This window comes from Anser brachyrhynchus (genome assembly GCF_964034855.1).
Source record: "Anser brachyrhynchus genome assembly, chromosome: 2".
In the NCBI taxonomy this organism is placed as follows: domain Eukaryota; kingdom Metazoa; phylum Chordata; class Aves; order Anseriformes; family Anatidae; genus Anser; species Anser brachyrhynchus.
This window is the reverse complement of record NC_137695.1, coordinates 107,758,108-107,782,756: the sequence shown is the minus strand read 5'-3', so window position 1 is coordinate 107,782,756 and position 24,649 is coordinate 107,758,108. Positions and strand designations below refer to the sequence as shown.

At 42.5% G+C, this 24,649-nt stretch overlaps 1 long non-coding RNA gene across 1 annotated transcript in view; it reads right to left on the bottom strand.

Moving 5' to 3' along the window:
* Nucleotides 1-971: 971 nt before the first annotated feature.
* Nucleotides 972-24,649, bottom strand: part of LOC308189654 — a 35,225-nt gene continuing 11,547 nt past the window's right edge. The window contains exon 2 of the long non-coding RNA XR_013946496.1: nucleotides 972-23,994. This is a non-coding gene — a long non-coding RNA (uncharacterized lncRNA). The remainder of the gene's footprint in view (nucleotides 23,995-24,649) is intronic.

Genomic DNA, 24,649 nt, shown 5'->3' with positions numbered 1-24,649 from the left:
AGTGCTAGATTTAAGCAAGACTGGAAATGAAGTAGGTCTAAATGTGTGAAGAATTTCTTGTGAATCCAGTTAGCTTGGAAGCCAATAGTTATCTTATGGACTACTGTTATAAGTTGCCTGAATGGAGCATTGTGATCCTTTTGTTCGATGCCTTTACCCCTCTGCGTGTCTAAATCTCAGTGAAGTGGGAAGATTTATAGCAGCTCCATTTCTGAGGTGGGAAGGTTGATAGGAAAAGTGGAGTACAGCAGTGAAGCTAGTAAAGAAAAAACATGAACAGAAACTTTTGCCTGAAGAGGAATAGGGAATGCGGATCATTTCCAGCTTGGTTACTTTCCTGTAATGAGAGTTCATTCACACAAGCTCATCTCTGCTGTTGGTGAATGAAAGAAAGGGATTGCTCCAACCAGCATGAACTTCTCCCTTCTTGTGTTTGTTTTTTATTCAGTGCAAATAGTAGTAGTTGTACTGAAGCAGAGAATCCTATTCCTGCAATGAAAACTGCTCATTGCCATACTATTGGCAGGTGTAGTTACTTACAGGAGAGAAGGTAGAAACCTTTGCACTCTATCTTTCAAATTACTACTGCTGTTTATAAAGGCTCTTGACTGTGCTGATTGCAGATCTTCCTTTTAAAATGGTATAAGTGGATCAATTCAAAATGTTGATTAGGCCTTAACTTTTTGTGTGTGTGTGTGTGTGTGTGTGGAAAGATGTAAAACCACTGTGCTCTCGTTTTAAAAATGTTGAATTAGCCTTGTCATAACCAGTCGTCAGAATGACTGCATTAAATGTAGGTTTTATTCACCTATAACGATGTTCTTCTTTATATTTCAAATAGCCAGGGTATGATGGTGGTATCCTAATAGGTACACTGGTCTTGAATGGGGGCTACAAATGTGTCAAAGAGCCAGAGTTCGTTTTAGGCTGGAACAAGAAGTTTTCAGTACTGTGTGTTTTTGCAGCGTAGCTTTGTTTGTTTTGTTGGGGCAGACGCACTGATGGAAGTTGTCCATTAGGGGTCACTGAAGCTCCGCCAAGGAAGAAGTCAGAGACCTCTGCTGTAGGGTTAGCTGCTGCTGCTTTCTTCCTGCCCAGTAAACGTCTGTTGCCCAAACTCCTTTTTCAGAAGCAGCAAAGGAAAGCATAATAGTAGTGAATAGCTGGAGACACTGAAAATATGGCTAAAGAAATGCATTACTGTGTTCCATTGATGCCAGGAAAGAATTATTTGAATGTTTAAAAATAGAATGTTTTCTTTCTATGTTCAAAGTTGTGTGTGCTTAGGCATCATCTTTGATAGAAAGGATACTTTACCTAATTTCTAGTGATCTGTATGATAAATGTAACTTGTTTAGTTGTACTTCTTGAGTGCCTACTTCTATAACTTCTTTAAAAATCATCAAGATTTCATACCCACTTGAGCCTTTTATTTTCTAATAAATGAATTGAAACGTGCCCCCTCCCCACAATGTGATTTATACTTCTGTATTTTGACTCCTAATAGAAACACACTCACACACATATATATTGCTTTAGAATTGCCTCTAAAACCTGTTCTTTATGCTACTAACTTGATTAGATGTTCTTGCATGAAATTATTTGTACTTCCAACTCTGGCCACAATATATGTGAATGTTTCTGGTGAAGGGTGTTAATCCTTAAAATCACAGAGGGCAAATTTTGATTTTTAGAGGCATTTCAGAGGTCCAATTGTTTGTTTAAGGACGTTGTTCTGTCATAGAAGATCACAGGTTCAATGCTATTAAAACAAATTTTTTTGTCGGTCTGGGTAAGTGCCAGCTCTAACAAAAGAATCAAGCTTCCTGTGGATCCCAGCAGATAGGAAGCATTTAGATCTTATTTTATTTATAATCCTAATTTTGTATTTCCTGAAGAGGATTTTGATCTCTCAAAAATGAGAATTTGTTTGGTATTGGCTATGATTTTTTTCTTACGAGGAAATGAAGATGTCTTTTAGATTAAAATTGTTGTTTTCCTTTTAACCCAGAGCCCTTTATCCCATTCTTTAAATGTTGCGCATAGGAGTTGTAAAATCTACCACGTGTGCCTCAGTTCTCTAGCACTCACAATCCTTCAGACACCTTCGCTAGCTGGGTCTCTAAAAGCTGGCTAGTACTCAAGCAACCAGTCAGTTTTCTCTCTCAGGGACGGTGATGAAAATTCCCAGTAGCTACGTGAGCACAGGCTTTATGGAATTGTACAGGCCTGCATTAAAAGTGGGGAAGAAGGCAGTAGGTCAACAAAAATCCATTACCTGCCAAATTATAAAATGACTTTATACTACAAGCTTCTGAACATAGTCGCCACTCTGTGGAAGATGCTGCAGCTGCTGCTGATGGGGTTTCTGGTGGGATGTCAGGAGGAGGACGAAGTCCAAAGAGCTCTGATGACCACCAGAAAGAGGAGACAAACATCCATCTGCAGCCAGTGGTGACCCACACATAAGGGAGCGGCTTCCTTTGTTCCAATACAGTTTTGAATTTTTTAAGAATGAGGAATTAGAAGGGATGGCTCAGACTGCTTTAACTCAGTCCCCAGTGATTATAGACAAACGTAAAGTGAAGTTGCTGGTTTTTTCCTCACTGCTATCTCCTACTAGAGAAGGATTAAAATAAAGTACATTTTTTTCCCAACTGCACAGGACAACTTGATGATACTTCTGCTGTCCCTCACCTGAAGTATCTTAATAGCACAATGGATTTTTCTTCCAAGAACTGGTCTGATCAATTGCTTACAATTTTGTAGACCCATGTGGGTTTGATACCTGCAATGTACTGTGGTTTTACAGTGTAACTATACGCTAGGGGAAAAAGTGCTTCTCTCTAGTTTGGATCTATAAGCTTCTAATTCACTTCATTCCCCATCTTTCTCCTAGTGGAAGAAACAGTGAACAATTGTTTCCTTTTTACCTTTTCGAAGTGACCTGTAATTTTAAGATCTCTTAGCAAGTTTTTCCATCAGTCATATCTTTTCTAGTCTTGACAAGTCATAATATCTTCAGTTGTTCCTGTTATTGAAGTCATTTCATTCTTTTAAGTGTCCTTACGGCTCTCCTCTGTACATTTTTTTTTACCTTCTTTTTTCAAGAAGGCTAGGATTGCTTTCAAAAATGTGTTTTCTGCATAAATGTACACAACTTTTTATCATTTAATCAGGAATTTATTCTAAAAAGTACTGCTTCTTTTATCCTGTGGCATCTTAGTATATCTAAGAGCCTTCAGGGAGGGACATGGCTGAGTGGCTTTGGTAAATCCAGGTAGATTACATCAAGTGGATCTTCCTTTTCATGCGGTCTATGATGGCTGAATATCAGAGATATTAATAGATCCCCAATATCATTTTATTATATGTCTTCCTTGATTACAGGATTTACCAACCACTCAAAATCAGCATCAGTCTGGTAAGCCTTAGAGAGCTCTACTCAGTGGAATTTGCATGGCAGTGCAGACAAGATTAAGGAAAGCGCAGGCAGGTTGCGCTGTTTCTGCCAGTTTAAAAAGCAGATTGAAAGCATTTTAAAAGCAGTGCAAATCTCCATGCTGACACATTTAAAAGTTTAAACTTACTCTTGCTGATCTTGCATGATTAGCATTGTTCTAAATAGAAATCCATAACAAAATTACTCACCTTCAGAGGTTCCTGTGAATTCTAGGCATCCATACAAATTATCTGATAGCAACAAAATAAATCTTAATTGTAATCAGTTTCTTACTTTCAGAATCCTGTTATGGACAAAAAGGGGAACATACCTCATATACAAAGCCAAGAATTTATTGTTGGCCTAATTGCAAACCTTTTTTAAAATAAAATGCAGTTGCTGTGATTAGTCCAGTTACTATATTTCACTGTCCTCATCATCTAACTACATCTCTATTTAAAAAGTCAATTTAAACTTGCACAAAAACACATGAGCACATGCAGACTCACAGGGTAGAGTGATATCAGTGGTGGGGTTTGCTCTGGTTCTTTAACAGGAGGTGTGTGATATTGGTGACTTCTTCACCACCCTAGGTTACACTGGCGGCTGTTTTCACATTTCTTGCACACTGGCACGTTGTGTCCTTTCTTAACTGGTCTGCAAGCGTCTTACAATATACAGTGCATTTTGCATGTGTTGGATTCTTCTTCACTGTTACTCCTGGAACTTATTTTGTTCTTATCTGTACTTCTCTTTCGTTGACTAGTGGCGCATACTTACATCCTCAGCATTATCCTGAGCCCCCTCTGTCATCCGCCCAGGCCTGTGTCTGTCTAAATCACATCCAGGGCCTTCACTTGGGAGGCCTATGCTGTCATAACTTGCCTCTGTGTAACTGCAATGTTCACCGTGTCATTACATATGAATCCTTAATATTTCTTTCTACATAGAGACGTTAGTGATGTTTATTGTATAAAAATCAGTATATTGCATGGTTCAAATAAGCTTAAGTGCACAGACTGGGTGGTAGCTGTCCGATCACTAGAAAAGCTGCTTTGACATCTGAACAAGCTAAACCAAAGTTTCCAGTCGGGCTGAGACGAGTTCAGCCAAAGCCTGCCAAGCCTCAGTTGTGATGCCTTGCAGAAAAAAACACCTGGGAACTCCATGAGCCTAAACAGCGTGGTCTCAAAAACTAAGGGAAGAAGTACCTAGAAGATGCATCCAAAATACCCTGCACCCCTTTTTTTCTATCCCAGAAAAAGTCTTATGTCACAAAAACTGAAATGATGATATATTAACAGGCAAAATATAAGAACTACACAGAAAAGTTCCTGAGCAGAAAAACAAAGTATGTGTGACTTGCCTTAGAGAGATGATGGCTTGAAGAAATCGTAAGTCTCTTTAGCACTCACAGTTACTCTTCAAAAACACTTGAGGGATCTGAGAGGTCCTGGAAAGTTATATTCATGTCCATCTCTGATCTTCAAAAGAATAAGAGGAGAACCTGAGTCAAGTTGACCCAAGTCAAACATCTGATTTAAGAGGCAACATCATTTACAACAAAACTGTCAGTGAAAAAATCATGTTTTAGATCCTCTGTCAGTTCTTGAAAGGTGTCATCAGATTAAAATAGGAGAAAGTGGTATATGCTTATATATATGCTGTGGCTGCTATGTCAGTCTTAACAAGTAGCGAGGTCCAAAGTGAGCAGATCCGTGTGCACTTGGTGCTGGGGCTCTGCCACAGGCACATTGCTAGGGAAGGGATTGCTTTGCACTTGCTGTGGTCTGGCTCTTTTTCTCCTTCTCCTTCTCCTCCTTCTCTTCTTTTCTTGTTTAGTTTCCTGTAGAAGAAATCCATTTCCTCCAACACAACTCTACCACATGAACTGTAGTGCAGTAAGAGGGGATGATCCTAATCTGAATCGAAATACTCCCATAGGCATGTCTTCTACGGGATCAGAACCCTGGTGATGAAAGGTCTTAAGTGGCATTTTGTATTTCCTGGAGCATGTTCTACTAGCAAAGGGAGAAAGAAACAAATAGGGACTGGAACCAGGAAAACAAACAAAACAAGTTGAAGAACGTGAGAAGAATATGAAGTCACATAATAAATGCACTCAGCCAAATATTGAGATGTTTCCGCAAGCACAATGATGAGATACGTAATGTAGCAGTAAGAGGCCAGGGTCATCTATACTTAAATTAGATCAAGCTTAAAAATGCAAAAGCTCTATCCAGAGGCTTGGGAAAAATACACTGATGGTTTAATGGGAGGGAAAAAAAAGAAAAGAAAAAAAAAGACACAATGTAAAAAGACAAGTGTCCTTAAAACTAAATCTCATTTTGGTAGCTCCAGTCCTTATTTGTCATGTCTTGATCCCTTTCACTACAGTTGGAGCAAGATGTACTAGGCTATATAAAATGTAACCAAACACCTTGAATTATGACTCTGGGAGGCAGGGGGGAAAACAAGATCTGATTCTGTGGTGAAACCATCCACCAGAACATGCTTTTCAGTGCACAAGTCACAGTTGCATGCTATTAGCTGTAAACTGTAAACCTACGCTTACATAATATTGTATTTCTTGCCACCGTGTTCCTGATCATTTGCGTTTCTTTAATTTCTGCACGTGCTGCTTTATGCATGTTCCCTTTTGCTACTTTGCTACTTGTTGTCTGTGCGGCGATGCCTTTTTCTTAAGCGTGCAGGATTATCTCTCAGCACTATCTAGCACTGGGTGGCATTTGCATGCTACTCTTATCCAATTCAATTACTGGCTGTCCACAGGGCGGTAATTGCAGCTTCAGGAAGCTAAGGTTAATGAGTAAATTGAGTTTTATGTCTTCCTGGGTCATAAGATACTGAAATGTGTTTGGATAGAACAGATTTAAATTGTTGCAGTTGTGCTAGGCTGTGCTAGGAGCCCGTAAAGAAAGTTTAGGTGTCTGCTGAAATTTAAAATATTGCTGATAATAGTGCTAAAAGGAGGATGGAGGAGAGATATCGGGACCAGTTAAACCTTTCTTTTCCCCATTAATGCAAACACCATGCAACGAAGTCAATAAGACAAGGAGGATTACAGGTTTTCTGCAATAACATCAACTTTTGCATGCATTGCACAACTCTAAATAACCTGAGTAAGTAACTCTTAATGTTTGAGAGAGAAAAGGCTTACAAGAGGGTTTTGACTCAGGTGGTAGACAGTTGCCTCCAGGTTCCTGCCAATATCTGAAGAGGTCAGAGAGCAGTTAGAGGGGCACAGAATGGCTGAGGCTGGAAGGCACCTCTGGAGGTCGTATCTGCCCTGATTCACTTGGGGCATTCCTTGCCTTGTGCTTTCCTTCTTCTTTTACATCCCAGCTGCCTCCTTTTGAGTGGCTTCAGTGATGGTGACCAGAGGGAGCTGGGCCTGTTGCCTTCCTCCTCTGCGTACGAGACGCATCTGGTCAGTCTGATCTTTGATCTCCCTTGACAGCTCTTTATCAGAAAGCACGTCTCAGTCATAGCTAGCACCTTGACCTCTCTCCCCAGCACGTGGCCCATCGTGTCCCCTTCTTTCTCATTTAACTCCATGCTGCAAAGGAAAAGGCTGTTTTAGCAAAGGCTTGCGAGCTCAGTAACCATTTATATGTACTTCAACTGCTCAGTGTGTTTGGCCGCTCTTGCTTCTTGCTCTAGGCAAGAGAATTAGAGGAGCATCTGGGGAGAAAACAAAGAGAAAATGGAGACTGGATATGAGTACATCACCGGTAGATTGAATTTAGATGAGAGTGGAATTGGGGGAGCAAAGGGAGAAGAATTGCGACTAAAGAAGCAGATATTAATGAGATACTGGAACGGGAAATTGTGCTCATTAGTATTAAACCAGCATTGTCAGCCTGTCAGATCAAGCGGGGGTGATGCCTACTTTGTCAGCACCAGCTGAGCTGAGCTGAGCTCCTGGTGTGCCCAGATGAGCCATCAAAGCGGTGTCTTGCCAGTCAGAAACAGTAGCAGAGCACCGTGCAAGCTGCACACAGGCATGCCCCAGCACCTACAAAATAGGGTTAACAGGAGCCTCCAGAGCACTGGTGGATGTCAGAGCATGAGGCTTTACGGGATTTCAGCAAGGGAGGATAAATTAGGGATTGTGGGGCAGGGGAGAAATAAATCGGAAAATTGTGTAAGAGGCATGTCTTGGGAATATGGAGAGGACAAAAGTGGTGAGAAAGTTCAAATGGAGCATTGTAGAAATGGAGGTCCTGTGGAGTACAAGTAGGAGGCAAGCAGCCCGGGGTGGGATGAAAACTATTGAAATGGGAGGAAAAGGATTAGAAGGGGTGGAGCGGGATGGGTAAAAAAGAAGAAAGAAGCAGACATTGAAATGGAAGAGAACCACTGGAACAAATGTTGATACTATTAAGAATATACTCTAGGTCTTGCCAACAAAATTATTAGTTTATCACTGGAAGCATCTTTCAACTAGAATTTAACTGTACTTACTTTTGTTGTTTCTGAAGTATATATGTAGGGCTAGACCTCTACTTTTCTTAAAACCGTGCCAGTAACAGTAGCAAAACCTCTTTTTCTAGCATTGCAATATTTGACTTGACATCCCATCTGCTGCACAAGACAGCAGAACTGAAAGAGAGATGGATTAATGTAGATAAGTATTTTCTGCATGGGATAAACCTACATAATGCCATTACATTATACCTTCTTATTCCTCCCCTGTGGATACACGACCACCTAAACATATGTGAAACACTGTGAAAATGTTGATGCTAATCAGAAGGGCCGTGTCCTTGACCATTCACCTCTGGCAGAGCCATAAGGAATTCCTCAAATTCTGCATTGGAATTATAACTGCATTTTCCCCCATTTTTTTGTATTTTATGGTACTACAACACAAAAAAAAAAAAAAAGGTCTCTCTTGGCCTTTCTTTGCCCCGCCCACCCCTTTTTTTTTTTTCTTAATTTCCAGATAATATTGCCTATATTTCACAATTAGCATGTGGTCAGATGAAGGTGCTCTTTCTTAATGACTAGTAGTTATTTTCTAATAACCTTAATATTTCCATATCTCAGATGGATGTTGCTAAGGGAATGACTACATGAGTGCTTGCAGCTGTGTTCAAAACATAGTACAGCCAAGCACGGCCGTGAGTATGTGTTACACACCCAAAACTCAGTTCCAAACAGTGTTGGGGCTGCATTTCAAGAGCTCATTTTAGTTTTAGACCTCTCCATGAAAACCAGAATTCTTGTTTTTGCGTGAGTAGTCAATGTTAAGACCCAGATGCAAGGTGCCTTTCCTCCCACTGAAACTGTGGGTGGAGATCTGGGTTCACATCTGGGTTCACAACTTTACTAACTGTTCTCTGTTCTTGGCCAAAGAAGAATGGATTGGGATTGGGATTGGGATCCTGAACCTGCTAAATAAGCATTTAGTAAGGTTCTGGTTTTGTCATTATAGACACAAATTTCAGATCTGGGGTTCTGACATGTGCGGAGCTCTTTCTAAGGCTATCTGTGATTATATTAGCTCATGACTGTAGTCCTGAAGAGAGTGTAATTTCATCCTCATATTTCAAAAGGTTAATCTCTTCTCATTAGCAGTAAGAGGTCATATCACATGGTTAAAAAGTAAATAAATAACATACATCTGAAATTCCTACTTGTGAGCAGTGGAAAAATGGAGTGAGAAGGAGTCATCGCGCCATACACTTAACTCATCTAAATCTGAGTGCTTAAATCATGTTCCTACACCAAGTACTTCTCAGGAGAGAGATCTCATCTCGTTCACTGTTAGGAAAGTCAAGAGAGATTGTGCTCATAATTGATATATCAAAATATTTGATTGTATTTGATTATGTATCAAATAACTTTAAAGGGGCTGTGAGTATCTCTTCTTCTTCCCAGTCTTCAACTTCTTAAGCTGCTAACTTACTGATCCTGCTGAACTTTCAGAAGTACACCAGAATGTCTTCTCTTGGGCCCTAGATAAAACATGACCAACGAAGAAACTTCAAGAAACACAGAAAGGTGATTTTTTCAGGAAGAAATCCAGAGCTGAAGAGAAGGAGCTGCAGGCGGGCCCACAGCCACAACAGGAGCTGCTGTGGCGGGAGCTGAACTGTCAAAGCTTAACGAGCAAAACTGGCCGTGTGTTTAATAAATGGGCTGAAGGACCAAAGAACATGAGGTTTTGAAGACGTAACTACAGGCAGTCTAATTGTGGTGGAGGAAATGATGTATTTCCATGAGGGAAAGGCACGATTCTGGCAGAGCCAGGCGAGAGGTACCACAGAAAGGGCTGCCGAGCCCAGGGCCCATCCAAGCAGGTGCCAGGGTTTCCTGTGGGGCTGTCAGGGACCCCATGCTGCTGTAGCTTCACTGCTGCTGGCTTCAGCAGCCCCGAGGCCGCAGAAACCTTTCATCTGGCTCTAGGTAGATGAAAGCCACTGCAAGTATACCTAGCCACGCTTGTAATGGCAGCTTGGATTACAGTACAGGTATCTTGTAAAATAGAAGATCTCGACGACTGATGTTGGGATGTGGTTATAAGAATTACAGGCTTTCCCAAAAGCACCAAGGAAAACAAACCAAATGAGAAACCCATTGATTCTTCTGTTCTAACCCTGGTGACCAGCTGCGTCAAAATACCTGCCAGGAGCCAGTCCACAGTAAAGGAAACCCCATGTGCTGGAAGCTTGAGTTCGGTGAGTCGGCAGGAGGCATCGGAAACCTTCGCAGATGAGAAAGGAGGTAAGGAATGTGGCACTGGCCTCATTGTCTCTCCTTTGGCAAATGACTAGCTCTCAGAAAGCATAATTAAGGTTCTGTCTTTAAAATGAGATTTCCATTTGCTCCCTAAGGTTTAAAAATAGCAAAATGATTTCAGCAATTGATTACGCTCTCAGCTAAATTAAAGCATGGAGGAATTAGAAGTTGCTTGTGTTGGTTTCTCTTAGTAATGGACTGTCCTTTTCTTCTCGCCCTTGCAGCAGGACACTGCCCTCCCAGCCAGCTACAGCATGCCAGAGAGGCCAGCCATCCACCAGTGGTGCATGGTGCTCAGAGTAAGTTTTCTGATGCTTTTTGATTCACGTAATATTTGGGGCCCTTAGACCAGTTTTACCCACGGGCCTGCACCTCCTGACCTTTCTTGCCTATGTGGTCTTGTGAAATGGAAACCATTTTGCCTTTATGGACATTTTTCACAGCACTTTAACTTGGCTGGCTCCAGTGGAAATCCTCTAGAGTTGCACTGCTGTGATCTGAACCAGGCTCAGGGGATCTACGCGTGTGGGTTATGCATTGCTTCAATGTATGTGGGCAGTGTTGTCCTCTGACTCAGAAATATCTTGGTCTTGGTCATGGTCTTGGTCAAAAAAAATAATATAACAAATAATAATTCACAGACATCACCTCTTTAATGTCGCCCGACATTTGTCTTAAAACAATGGATTGGAGAAATTGATATTGGATGTACTGGCTATTGACATTAAAAGATTTATCATTTGTCTCCAGTGAAGGCCATGAATGACAAACCCATGTTTTATCGCTGTATACTAATTGGGCAGCCATGTGATTAAATACTCCCTAACTCAAAAGCATATCACCTGCTCTTGATATGACAGCAGCAACAACATATCTGTGTACTGTGATTCTGGCACAGTTTCAGCCCTTCCACAGAACTTGAATCGTGACCATATATCCCAGTTAGCTTAGGCTTCAGGCTCTAACAGCTCACTGTGAGTAACGAGGAGAAAGCAATTTGATTAGCTGGTGGAGCTGACTACAAGGCACCTTCGTTACAAAGGAGGCAAAAAAGGAATAAAGCTATGCAAAAAGGATTAAAGGTATAATAGCAATAATAGTATCAAGCTGCATAACAAAGAAAAACGTTTGCATTCAACTGAAACTAATATTTAATAGATGGCACAGTGATGTCCATGGCTTTGTATTCTTCTGTTTTAATGATCTTTACCACAGCTGGAGGTCCTTTGTCTTGTCCCTTTCTCCTGACATCAGCTGGAAGAGAGGGAGATGAAAACAAGGGTAATTTCCCCATGGTCACTGCTTGGCACTGTTTCTGCTTTGCTCAGCAGTGAAGTGAAGTTTAAAGGATGAAGTGCTGTCACTCAAACTGATTTTTCCCTCCACCCTTTCTTACCAGGGTTAACCACTCGGCTGGTCACCAAGGAGACGCGTGGCTCCCTTGCCCATCTTATTGCCACCCTACAGCCTCATATTGAGAACGTCGCCATAATCTCATTAAGGGGTTGGATTTGCCATTGAAGCTTGAATTCCCATAACAGGAGGGGAGTGGACTAATGCAATTAAACAAATTAGCGTTTTGAGCCATTGCATGATATTTATCTAATGCCATCAGAAAAGACAAGGTAGTTTTCTTTCTCTGATGGAAATGTTAACAAAAATAAAATAAAATGCCCCAATAGCTTTCCCTTATGTTACGTTCAGAGAAATACTGTAGCTCTCTCTCAGCTGTAAAGGCCTTTGCATATGTAAAGATAATTATCCACTTGACTGAAATCCCGAATTGTCTCCCCCTCTTTTTCACAAGCCTCCCATCACAGTGGTTCTGGTTATTATTTTTAGCTGTGTAACATTTGTGGTGTTAAAGGTAACGTAGGTAAAAAAAAAACTTCAGAGACTTTAAATAGTAACTAAATTATACTGGTTCTGTATCCTGGTGTGGTTTTGTGCCTCTCTTATGGTACGTTGCAGCGGGTACTGGATCAGAACAAAGCTCCCATTGGTTTTCAAACTATTTTAGTGTGAAATGTTTTTTAAGTGCTATGAATTACTATTTTAAAATATGCCGACTTTTCTGGAGATAAGGCAGGCATATTTAGTAATTCAGTAGAAATGTAGATTATTAAATGCCTGAGGCAGAGCTTTTCTGCCTTTTGTCGTGGGGTTTCGAGGCTAATCCAGTTCCCTCCTCCCTCCCTCTCCCTGCCAAGTAAACAAAGCAGCAAAGTGAACTGTAGCAAGAATCAGGAGCCATAAATCTTTAATATCCTGCCATGTGGGTTTCAAAGGCAACGTATTTTTCCGGGAGCCTGGGGGAGGGATGGGGACAGCCTTACCCTCCTGCAAATGCTGCTGCCATTTCTGTCGTCGTGTCCCTTCCTGGGAAGGTGGACTGCTGAGTGACAGGGAGAGGACCCAGGAGCCTCTTAAGCATATCGATTACCAAGGAGCACGGGAGGCTACACCGCTGGCTGCTTGCTGTCCTCAGCTCCCAGTAAGAAAGGCAGCGATACCGAGTGCATTTCAGTAGATGTTATTGTGCTGTCACTCCTGTTCTCTCAAATAAATCCCAGTCTGCTACTGGGCGCTACAGGCAGAAGGACTGTGAACATGGTTTATTACTAAATAAGGGCATTGGTTATAAGCTCCGCTTCAAATAAAATATGGTCTATCTATCCTAAGCTGCTTACAAAATAGACATATATTATGTAGACAGCATACGTAGTCCCAAAGGATAATGTAATGTTAGTGGTCTTGCCTGAAAACATAAGTAACCTCAAGACTGAGTCTGTACTGAGAATATCTGTCACAAACTTAAAGGTAGAATACAGCACAGATATAATGCTGTGGTTATTTGAGAAGCATCATGGAGGTAAGTATTTCAGTGGTCACAAACTCCCAAATGTTAGAGCTGAAGCACAGAAGAGAAATGTATGTGCTAAAAGAGAAAAGACATGGCTGAGCCTTACAAACAAAATGAGCTCGCCCCTATGATGACAATTACCATACAGTATGGATTAAAGTATTTTAGTATTTATGGTATCAGATTGGATAACAACATAAAAAGGGGGAGGGAGGTTAATGCTTTAAAATATCTTTTCTCCTCCCAGTACCATTACAAGATAGAAATAAGGAATGAATTATTTCCCCATATAAGTACTTACGTAACATCAATATAAAGTAATCGTGTTTTGCCTATTTATTTTTTTCCTTTTATCATGTTTGGATTTAAATGTAGCCTTAATCCTGCATATCCTGCTTTGAAAAGCTTAGATCTGTAATGTGTTGTGTAGTAGTCTTTAAAAGGTTTCGCTGTGCCGTGTGTGGTAGCCTTGAGTTAACAGTATAGATTTCAGTTCTTCATAGTTTTGCTTGGATAATATTCTTCATTTCACACAATGTAAAAACCGTGAATATAACTAAGATTAAAAAAAGATAATAATACCTTTATTTAGTATCACTTATTAGATGAAATATGAAGTAGTTATGCAGCTTTATGGGTAAATTCACAAAGACACCAAAGAATATAAACTAAAGCATGCCATCCAGTAAAGCCACGTTAAATCCTATGGATTTTTCCTGTATTCAAAAGAACATTTACCAAGCAGTTGAGACACAGTCTGTGAACATGGGCTGTAGCTTAAGAGCTGATCTCTGAGATGGCGGGACTGTTGCAGTGGGATCAGTACTACATGAGGTGAGAGCAGCAGAGCTTGAGTCCAAGCCTTCATGGCTGTGGCTGTGGTTCCTCCAGGAGCATAGGTTACCGAAGGGAACCCTTGGCTCATCACATGGAGCAAAACCATCAGATGTGGAGGGGCAAGTAGCTGACTTTGATCTCACAGTGAACATGGAAGAGTTGCCTGCACTCTGTGCTGAACCTGCCCGTGGTCTCTACAATCACAGCGATTAGCCAGAAGAGCCACTGATGTCTTAGCAGAACTGTAAAACGATTTCTCTTGCTATATCCCATGCACTTGGTAAAATTAATACTACATACATGGAAAGGGAATGTGTTACTCCATTTTTGCAGGTAATCTGAGGGGATGAAAAAGAGGTCTCAAAAGGTGGTTTACACAGCCCACCTCAGCTACAGGTCAGGCATAAACTATACACCAAAAATATACAAAATACACACTTTGCAGCTGCATCTCTGCCTCGAGATGGTTTCAAACCCTGTGTGCTTACAGCATCTTTCCTGACCCTAATCACATTTTGTGTGTTGAAAGGAGCAGGAAACATGGGTAAGCCCATGAAGATGGGAGGATAAGACCTTAAGAGTTATGCTGCTGGCAAGAAGTATTTGAAGAGAGAAGTGACCTGGCCCGGAGGGCAAAGGTGGTTTTGATACTCTGGATGAGTAGGAGTTAGATGTGAAGGAAGAGCAGAAGATAAAGAAAGACACAGGCGTACATAAGGGAAACAGCAGTAAAAGAAGAGAAACTTTATGCCTAGAGCAAGTCTGCCTTTTTTTTGCTCTGGGTGTGGATTTCTGTCATGCAGTCACACAAGCACAATAGGTGTTTGCCCACACTGCAGGATTCAGTTATATCTTTTTGATCTCTTCTGGAGATTGTTAAAACTGTGCTCGAATTGAGATGATGAACTCGTTTCTTGAATGGAGGAAGTATAGTGTACAGAATCTATAATTAAAGCAACTAAAGAGACTTTAAAGTTACAAATGATGATAAGCTTAAAAATAATTAGTGACAAGTGCCAATTTAATAGATGTTTAAGATCTTCCTCCTGCTTCAAAGTACAGAAGTGTTATAAAAAATGATGTACATCTCCGGAGTGTGCCACTGCAGATTCTCAGAAAAGTCCAAAAGAAATGAGGACACAACGTGTTGTGTGGCATGCAGAAGCACTGCAATACCCCAATACTAATATCTGTTGATACAATATCTATATATCTAATATCTAATACAAATATCTGTTGAGAGGCAGCAGAAAGGATGAGTCAGGTGCGTATTGTTCTCCACTCGAGAGATGGCTGTCATACTGTAGTGCTTCGCATTATTGTTCCTTGCGTATTACTGAAGGGAAGTGGCCCCAGTTTTAATATCAACACTTGGTCTGAATAATCCCACACGCCTGTTTTTTGGGAGAAGCAACATTGATTCCCGTAGAAAAGGCAGAAGTGACTAACAATGAAACAGAACAGGGTTGAAAAAAATGATAAAAATAATGGACAATAAGGGATCCTTTCACAGGGAAGGCTCTATTCATGATGCAAATGATACAAAATTCTTGCATCTGTGACAGTGAATTAAAAAGGAGAGGTGGCACAAGTATAAACTTGCCGTTGTTAAAATGGAGCTGCGCTGCGGTGCTGCCATTTACTGCCACGTTAGGCTGGCAGTCCTCCAAATGCTGCTTACCCCTAGAGGGGGGGCTGGCTTCTTCACCACTTAACACAGAAAGCAGAGGGACATCCTGGGATCTGCAGGGTGGGTTTGTCAGAGGGAAGCGCTGTCCTGAGACAGGCAGCAGCTATTGCACATGGCCATGGTGTCTCATAGCCTCCTCCACCCCCTTTCTCCTCCCTCCTCTCCTTCTCCTGGTTCCTTTTTGTCCACTGGGAAAGGACGTGCAAAGTACAGGTAGAGAGAAAGGTACAAGTCATTGGCAGACTGCACTGGGATAATTTTCCAAATATACTGTAATAGGAAGTATGTCCTAGACCTGGTGTGTTTTTTTATTAATTGTTGGAAGACAATTTGATTTGTAAGCCCACTTCTCTTTTTCTCATCCAGATTCTTTCCTTTTTCACCACAATTTTGCACTTTGCAATGTGATGCTAGATTTACAGAAATCTAGTTTCACAGAGTTTCATAGAATATCCCGAGTTGGAAGGGACCCACAAGGATCATCGAGTCCAACTCCTGGCACCACACAGGTCTATCCAAAAATTCAGACCATATGACTAAGTGCACAGTCCAAATACTTCTTAAACTCTGACAGGCAGTTTATAATCCAATACTGGTTATCTATAGTGTGTGCCAAAGCAGGGTTAAAACAGATCTTTTTGAAATGAAAAAAGGTTGAACAAGTTCTTCTTTCCAAACTATTCTCAGCACACACCGTTAAAATTCCCGTTAGCCCTAATGGCTGGGGTTTTAAATACCGTTGACCAGCATAGTTTTCTTTCTTTTTTAACCCATAGAATAGTTCGTTTTTAAAAGCAAACTAACGTTATGTTCTTAACTGTGGAAATCTTTCTTGGCCGTCCTGATAAAAGGACAACACTGAAGAAGCTCCAGTGACAATAGACCAACCATTTGGGGTCCTGTGAACTCCCTGGGGTTCTCTGTGGTCTTTCTCTGAATTTCCTTTAAAAACACCATTTTTACTAGGATTGAGTCCCCTCCATTCAGTATTTACTCATATAATTGTCTAAACCTCATTTTGTATTTGTTAGCTTAGTTTTCCTGAGTGCTGCTAAGTTCTGATACAGAAAATTCTGGTGAGACCCATCTTGTACAAAACATCAGAAGAAAAGCTGATCCATATTCTTTGCCTTGTAATTACATCTTCTACTCTACCATACATTTCTCTTTCACTTTCCTTAATTTAGCTAATTTTAAACTTCTTTAGCTAATTTTTAAACTTAAATGAAGGGTGCTCCGGGGGTAAGAGCACAGAAATCAGTTTGCATTGCTGTTTCTAGATGCGACCAACCTGGAATTAGGAGTCAGGGCATGTGTTTTGAGGTGAAATGGCCACAACTAGCTATAAGCAATTTGTAAATTGGGAATTATTCATAACAATTATGTTAGGAATGACTGAAATAAGTAATGAATTTTGGAAAACCATAAATACATCTTGAGCAATTTCCAAACATAAACAGAAGCTAAATATACTTAATACATTTTAGAAATAATTATTCACTCAACTCTAGTCCCCAGTCTTGCATGGGTATAAATTTAATTTACCACAAAATTGTCTATTACCTAATTTCATTAAGGTCTTCGTACAGCCCGTCACAGTCCTGAGCTATCAGCATAACATTTTGCTATTGGCAAATTCGGTGAATGTGGACATCCACTTCCTGTTATAAATTGTTAATAAATAGATTGCAAATGACAATTATATTGTGGTAGTCCTTGACAAATTCAACAATTAACTGCTTTCCATTTTGCCAGTTATACCTACATACTTCCCACCTTGCAGTGAGTTTTCAGCTCTTTACAAGATGAATCGTCAACAACCCCCAGAGACAGCTTTTATCAAAACTCTTCAGAAGATTTTCAGTATGTTGCAGCTGCTGTTTGCCATGCATTTCATAAACACTTGGTATTTAGAAGAAGGTTGGCCGTTGTATGACGGCACTGTTACAAGAAAGACGTCAGCGTGAACTCGTAGGTCCTCCCAGACCAAGCCACATATCCAAGAAACTGAGCTGTTGGATTATTTTGTCTCTAAGGCAAGAAGACCTTCATATGAATATTGGATCAGTTATACACAAGTAAGGCATTCAAATACATTTAGCATCTTAAGACCAGTCAGTGCTGGCACCACTGTAGCATCACCGCTTCAAATAGAGAATATTAGAGCTTTATTTCCATTACCAGGCAAGAAATTGAATGAAAAGATATTTCTTCCTTCAGAAGCTAGTAAACAGAGTCCAAACACTCTTACAAGACAAGCCAATCCGAAAACTGTTCTTCCTCACCTGTTTTTCCTGCACTGGCATGTCAGCATTTTTCTGAGATGAACCCTACAAATGAGATGTGGGAATTAAATTATTTATTAGATTATATCTTATTCTTTACAAAATGTGGGCAGTTCCTTGTACTAGCTAACATATGGAGCAGCTTCAAACCAGCCAAAAAAAGAAGAGCCCCAAAGTGTTGTGAAGCCATAACAGATCTGTCATTGTCTGATTTTTGAGTCTTTGTTTTCTGAATTCTAATCATTCAGTGTTAAGGACATTTCTGCCTGGTTATGCTACAGATCTGGAGATATGTTTTTGATCTTAAAACGTGTATTTATATGTTATTATTTATTATTTGTTTTGTTTATATTTATATTTATTGATCTGTGAAAATATGTTTGCTGGCCTGAAAATATTTTTAGTGAATATTAACTCCCTGTTTTAGTGAAAAACTTTATTGTTGGACCATTCGTTACAGTTTAGGGAAAACTGACCACTGTTGGTTCTGCTACTGATCAGACAGAAGCTGTAATACACTATGAGACATGTTGACAAAGAAAGCAAAGCTTTTCTTTGACTTCTGACTAGGCAGTGCCAACAGTATTTATTTAAGATCACAAATTGAAGTAAATGGCTGATTTCCTAAAAAAGCCTGGAATCCTGAACAGACAAGTAATACTATTTTTGGAGATTTCTCTATGCCTTTGTACTTCGATTGTGCTTCCGTCTTGGCCTTGCAATCGGTGGTCCATCTTCCAAGCATCCCTCTGGCATGTGGAAATCCACCTTACTTGCTTAGACGTTTCTCTGTGTCAAGATAATAATTCCTACTCATTAGCTTCTGCTTCTTCCAGGCCTTTGGGTTTTGATCCGTAGGCACTGTCAGGTGGGTGAGAGTCTGCATGTTTCTTCAAAATCATTGATTTCTCGACTGGTTGCGGAGCCTGCTCAGATGAGTGCAAACTGCGGGAGGTAACTTTGTGCTTGCCTCAAAGGTGCTGCATAATCCAGGGCTCGACTGTCCCACGGTGATGCCGTGACGTGCCCCAAGCTTGGATGAGAGAGTCGGAGAGGAAATTGCGTGTGAAAGCACTGCCAGGGAAGCAGACTTCAGTAATCAGCTTTCCTGAACCCCAGCAGAACAACAGATGCACTGAGGACAAAGCCACTCCTAAACCACCACAGCCAGAGTGTTTGTGAGAAGCAATTGTTTTGGGTTGGTAGAGACAGAAAAAAACTAGGGAGCAGCTGTCTCGAAACCCAGACTTAAATCAAAGACAGCTACAGCTTTGAAGGAACTAACAGTAAAGCCTGATGTCCTAAAGGTTTAGGATCAGTTGAAGGTAGATTAATTGAAATTACTGGAAAGGGACAAATGCAGTGTGTCTGCCTGCAGCATCTCAGGAGGAACTGAAGTGGCAACAAAAAAAGAAATTTGGATTTAGTTTCTGCTGGGAACAGCGTCCCTAATCGGGGTCAGAAAAGAAGCAGTTGAAGAGGTGATAGAGGTAGGAGGAAATAATACAGTGGGAACAAAGCACTGTGGAAAAATACTGATGCTTTAATTGCTAAATTTGGCACAGATATATCTAGGAAGCTAATCCTATTGAGTGTTTGCTATATTTGGATATTGGTTAGTTATCAGAGGGGTGTGTGTGTGTGTGCGGAATATGATATTTTCTGCAGCTTTCTTCAGCCAACTGTACATTACAGATGGATAACTTATAATATTCTAAGACTGGCGTTTTGCTTATTGTGAGGTGACACATTCCTTGATGAATATACAAATTAATAGCACTGCCAACCAACAGTCAGCGTATTGGTCTGCTTCCTCGGCTTTTGAAATATGTTTCATAACTCTGTGGAACACTTCTGGTGCTGAGGTAATGTCAGACTACAACTTACAAACAGTATATCCAGTAACGTGTATCAGTTGCAACAACCAGAAGCTGTGAAAAGCTTCTGTCTTCAGTAAATAACAAGTGTATGACTTTTCCTTCTTTTCCCTTATTGAATATCTGATAAACTAACACTGCGTTTCTGTGCAAACTCCTTAGTGGCTATGAAGGAAGACAGAAAATGCGCTGTTTCTCTTTTGGTGACTCTGATCCAAGCCAGCCTTTGGTTCTCAGTGATTTTTTTTACTTACTTGGTCTCTCCCTTTTGAATGCCACCAAACATCCTGGGCTTCAAATGTTTCATGGCTTTGAAAGTCTTGATATAGTAGAGTGAGAAGAAAGAAAAAAAAAAAAAGAAAAACACACCAAAACTCAGTAATTTTCAACTGAGCTGAACAGCACCTGTAGCATGTAAGGGTTAATCAGAAATAGCAGAAGCTGTGTTTTCTTTACTTTGAAAGACAGACTTGATGAAATGCAGTAAATCATCCCCTGAAAGTTAAGAAGCTAGAAAATGAGTGGTACACAGTAGTGCTGTGCTACAGACAATAACCATACAAGAACCTAGGTGCTTGCGCCTGCAGTGGTGAGCAGGTGATAAATTCTGAAGTGTGTGTGGGGGTGTTTATTGAGGTCGCAGGTGGTTTGTGAGAGGGAAAAGTACAAATCCATTAACATGGGAAAGTGCATGTTTGACTTGCTTAGTTCTGAACTCTGCACAACCCTGATAGGATGGTATGTGCTGCTTGGTGCTTGAGATCCGGAGATGCCCTTTAGTATAATAGCATGATATATTAATTTTGGTGGTTTCTTTTGTTTGTTTGTTTGTTTGTTCCCCCCACATTGGACATTACAGTTGGCTGTACTATGCACGCAGTCAGACGGGAGGGCAGATTTCAGCCCGGGCAGGGGTGCCCAACCCAGAGCTGGCAGGACAGGGAGAGGGGGCAGCTCCGTGCTCGGGAAGGGCAGGAGGGCTTCATCTGTGGGGACCCGGCATGGGCACCCACATGGGGAAAGCTCTGGTTGTCCGTGGAGCTTTACAGCCAAAATTAAGGCAGCCAACAGGACTAGGTGCCTGTGGGGGTGGGTGCTGGGTTTTGGGGGAATCACAGTATTGGATGAATGTGCTTAAATTCTGCCTAAGCCCTTCTTCTGGTACTGAGGTCCTTTACAGGAGCTAGTTCATGCAATTATTTCTGTTCTCTGATTGAATTCTGGCACTTGGTAATATTGTAACAGTAAAGAACTAAGACTTTTAATAGCAGGGTTTTGTACAAACAAGGAGCAGGCAGTCGCAATCTAGATATGACTCCAGGGACCAGGAATAAAGCTTTAAAAAAGGTCTTTGGAGCTTTGGATCCCCCAAGGACAGAGAGCAGAGGAACAGATTGAAAAAAAAATAGGGAAAAAAAAAAAGATTTGTGAACTTTCAATGTCACACATTTTCCTGTTGAAGCTATTCATGGGTTTTGTTGTCAGTGCATTACTGTAACACCTGCTGGCCACTGTGAGGATTCCTCTGGGACGGTATAATCACAGAGCACAATGTGGCCACAAAGAAATTACAGCTCATGATCTGCAACACATAAAGGGGGAATAATGACAGACTCAAGCAGGTATACGCTGTTTTATCCACACATACAGTCTGGATGGGTGCATTTGTGTCTTCATTTAGCATTTGCGTTAGTTCTGTACACACGAGTGCTCCCTTGCAGCTCCGAGTCTGGCCATTACAGGTCGGCTGCTCTTAGGGTATCATTCAACTAGATCTGAAATAGGGATTTGAAATAGGAGAAAATAACAGTTTAGGCTTAGGCTACTGTAAGCTGGGCCGGCTGAGGGACAAATTTACATTTAGATTGAGTCTCTTCACATCTTCTCCAAGTAATTGTAAACTCTCTTGTGCCTCAGCCCTAGAAAGGAATTTAGGGAGCCCCGCACTGCCAAGCTGTGCCTTACACTTTGTAAAACATGTGATAACTAATCTAAGTAGTCAGGCTTAGCATCTACTTTTCATAATTATTTGTGCAAATACTACTCGGTTATCAAATGTCTGCATAAATTGGACAAAGGATATCAGCACTGCCAAAATAAATTTGTTGTAGAAGTGTTATGTCTGATTATTTGTATTATTCAACCAACACCCAGGCGTCCTATTATGTTAAGAGTCACACAAGCATATAAGAAACTGTTCCCCCACCAGGGAGTGTATGACTAATTTACGATAAGAGACAACAATTGGACATTGCAAGCAAATAACAAGAATGGGAGAGGAGAATTAGGTTAAGCGTGATAGTCGGTGCCTGCATGTTCCTATGAGAACCATCAGTGAGATTTAAGTAAAGGGAAAAAATGGTTTGATATAAATAAATACGAAATATGATATCAGCAGCCCTCACTGGGCATTTGCCTAGCCCAGCGGAGATTTCTGCGGTATGTACTTAGCTGTCATATTAGGGTCCTATTCTCACCCCCGCCATGACCATTTACGCCACTCTTCCAGGGACCTCCAAATGGCGTTGGACACGGGCAGCAGAGGATGGGGGAACCCAGCCAAGCTGCCGCAGCTGGGCTCAGGCCACAGACACCTGCCATCTGCACCCAGCCAGGCACGTGCCCGGCAGGGGTTCCTGGTGCTGCACGGCTTTGTTACTGAGCGCTTTATACCGCCAGAAAAACCTAAAGGGATCTTGGCGTGACCGAGCATTGGTCTCAGCCGAATGTGTGCTCCTGCTGTATGTTTTCGGTCCCAGGCTATTTTGTGCGAGCATCAATGTAAATGAGGCACTTTATTAAGACGCCTCGTCGGACTGGTGCTGCCTCTGAGCGCAGGGGATAACCGGCCTTCCTGTAAGCTTCAAGGAGAGGAAGGCGCACACAATACAAGGGTAGGCGTTTATGGAGGTATCTGCTCTCCAGTCCCCCTCCTGATCCAAGGCCACCCTGCCCCGCTGTGAGCCTGTAATTGTTCTGAGCCTGGCTTCTCCGTTTACTGGGAAGCCGGGCTGAGTTCAGCTCCTCATCCTCACCTTTGGGAGCTCGTGGCTGATGACACACAGGCATACAACAAGACCCTTCAAAAATAAAGCATTTAGTATTTGAAACAAAGCATTTGTTGGGGGAAAAAAATCATAAAATAACCAAAAATAATCTATATTCACGTATTTGTGTAAAATTTTCAAGGTAACCAAAGCAAACTGGACTCTGTCAGGCACTGAAGTGTCTCGGATTAACTCTCCCAGCTAATTCCCAGCCTTTTGTGAATGTGCTCCTTTCTCCACCTCCCTAATTCTTTTCCCCTCCAGTGCAAAGAAGCCTGGCACTGTCTCTCAGCTATTGTTTGCAGGAAAGTGGCTTATCTTGAGCCATACTTTTTCCTTTCATTTTCCTTTTGATTTGAAGTGTTATGTTCGTGGGGCAACCGAGTCAAACCAGAGTACTCATAAATCAGTCCCGAGCAGTTCCCCTTTCATCACGGGACTAAAACACATTGCAAAGCTAAGAGGAGAAGCTGGAATTACGGCGTATTCTCGAAAGTTGTAACAGGACCCAAGGAAGAGTGGCAACATCCTTTTCTGATTCCTATCATCCATAATATTTAGTATTCTCGTAATAATATTTCTTAGGATGAAACGCAGCAACCGTCATCTCTCGCTCCGGGATTTCAGAAAAGGAGGCTTGTTTACGTTGCCCGGTAGCTTCCTGATGGTAAAACAAACCGAAGTAACCCCGCCACCACCCCCGGCACGTCGCTGCTGCCCCGCGGCGGGGCTCTGCCCTCCTGCCCCCGCAGCCCCGGCTCTCTCTCGGGTCTTTTCTCCCCCGCTGCAGCAGCTCTCGCCAAACGACGTCACTTGTTGCACAATGACGTTGTCGGTGGCGTCACCACCTGCCCGTGGCACACCGGGGAGCCGAGCGGAGGAGCCCGGAGCATCCCCGCCGCCGCCGCGCCGCTTTCCCACGCTCCGGCTCCTCTCCCTTTTTTTTTTTTAGGGGCTCTCCGGGCGCTTTGCAAATAAACGCAAGGGCTCCGATCCCACGGCCCCGCGGACCCCGAGAGGACGGCCCCGTGTTTTTCACAGCCCCAGCCAGGAGCTCGCTGGGGGCCCGGGATGCTCGGCACTGCCTCTGGGCGAGCCGGTGCCTGCCGCCAGCGAAGAGGTGATGCGGCGGCTGCTGTTGTGCTGCTGCAAGGCGCCGGAGAAAGGGTTTTCGCCAAGTCTCAGCTGGAAAAAATAAAATAAAAAAATAGTAAAAAAAAAAAATAAAAAATACAAACTCCCTCCCCAGCCCGAAATCAGGGTTTCTGGCAGCAAGCGGCTGCCGGCAGCGCCCCTGCGATGAAGGCTGCGGGGAGCTGGAGGGGAGCAGCAGCTCGCAGGGAGCCTGGCGCCGTGACAGAGGGGGCGGATCCTGCGCACAGGCGGGGAGCGCCGCGCCCGAGCGGCCCCGGCAGCAGCGGGGCTATTCCAGGAGCCGGAGCCGGGGCCGGCACCGGGAGCGGGGCCGGGGGCAGCGGCGCCGGTGGGCTGAGAGGGGGCGGCCGGGCGGGCAAGGGGGCTGCGGGTCGGGTGGAGGGGAGAGGGAGGCTTTGGGGGCTGCAGCACAAGTTGAGCTGAGCCGGGCGGAGAGGGGAGCGGGAGGGGAAGGAGAGGAGGAGGAGGAGAAGGAGGTGGAGGAGGAGGAGGAGGAGGCGGCGGCTGCCGCCGCTGAGGGATTTGGGCTCGTTTCGCCGAAGCAAATCAGTGCTCGGGAGAGAGCGGCGAGGAGGAGGAGGAGGAGGAGGAGGAGGGGGTGAGGGGGCAGGGAGAGGGGGCTCGGGCGAGAAAAGTGCGAGGGCTGTGTCTGGGCGAAGCAGAAGTGATGAGAAAGCCGGCGGGG